Source organism: Mastomys coucha, unplaced genomic scaffold (assembly GCF_008632895.1).
Source record: "Mastomys coucha isolate ucsf_1 unplaced genomic scaffold, UCSF_Mcou_1 pScaffold4, whole genome shotgun sequence".
Lineage (NCBI taxonomy): Eukaryota > Metazoa > Chordata > Mammalia > Rodentia > Muridae > Mastomys > Mastomys coucha.
Genome location: NW_022196910.1, coordinates 33174409 through 33175770, shown reverse-complemented (window position 1 = coordinate 33175770; position 1362 = coordinate 33174409).

Here is a 1362-nt window from a genome sequence, read left to right as displayed (position 1 = left end):
TTCAATATATGGGTGACTTTAGTATGAGTTCTCTCAAGGTCATATAAGATTTCTATCATAAGTTTAATTACTTTGGGTTACTTTGTTTTTGCCTGTTTGCCATCCCAACCTTAACTGCATTTATAAGTCTCAATCAATATCTTTTTTTTTTTTTTCTCTGTGTAGCCTTGGCTGTCCTGGAACTCACTCTGTAGACCAGGCTGTCCTCAAACTCAGAAATCTGCCTGCTTCTGCCTCCCAAGCGCTGGGATTAAAGGCGTGTACCACCACTGCCCGGCCTCAATCAACATCTTACTAATGAAACTCACTTCCATGGGTGTCATAATTCCCATGCTTAAGATCTCCTTAAGAGCTAAAATGAATATTACCACTTTTCCTAATCTGGAACTAGTTCATTGAAGTTTACCCATTCAAACAATTCACAAAACTTAACAAATCAAGAAAAATTAACAAGGGTCAACAGCATCTATCTGAGGACTTCAAATATCAATAATGTAAAATGACAGAATTTTCCAGTCACTAAAATAAAATTTTTCTTTCATTTTTAGAATGCCTTTTTAATTTCATATGCAAAGCAGGAACTATTCAATCATCTCTCCCTAATCAAGATCTTTGCTTCCTTTACAGAAAGAAAGAAAAAAGTTTATCAACAAATAATATTTTTTGTTAAATTTATGCACACTTTGTGGGCTTAGAATATTTTAAGGATATATAAATATATCTCTAGGAAATTATGTGAAATTATCTCATTACATTTTTTCTAAAATTTAAAGTGCTATTCATATATAATATATCACACCACTGTAGGGTCCTCTTGGTACAGCTGTGGTTTTATGGTAAATTGGTACTCAGTGAGCTACATCATATGTAGAAGCCTTCATTAGTATTATTACATCTGTAGCTTTTTCTCAGCTTGTGATCATGTTTCTTTTCCATCCCTGATGTCAGTACACAGCTGTCCTTCCTGCTTATTTTCTCAGTTTATATAACTGCTTCTTGGCTCTTTCTACTAAAACACACTGTATTGATATCTAAATACAGAAATTTTAGCAAATATAGACTAAGTCTCATGTTTCCTAGGCATCCAGGAAATGTATTTCTGAGGAGATATCGGATACACTACAGAGCACTCTCAACTCTTCTATATTTCTAACCATTGTCTCTCTTCTTCCTCTTTTTCTGGGTTTCATTAATTTCCTGTGCCTGAGTATTTAGATAAGACTTTGTCAATTTCTTAATGGACAGTGCAGGTTTAAAATAAAGGGTTGTAGGTGTATTTGAAATTCTGGTACTCCAAAGCTCAAGTCCAAATGGATCAGGGACCTTCACCTCAAAGCAGATACATTAAAACTAATAGAAGAA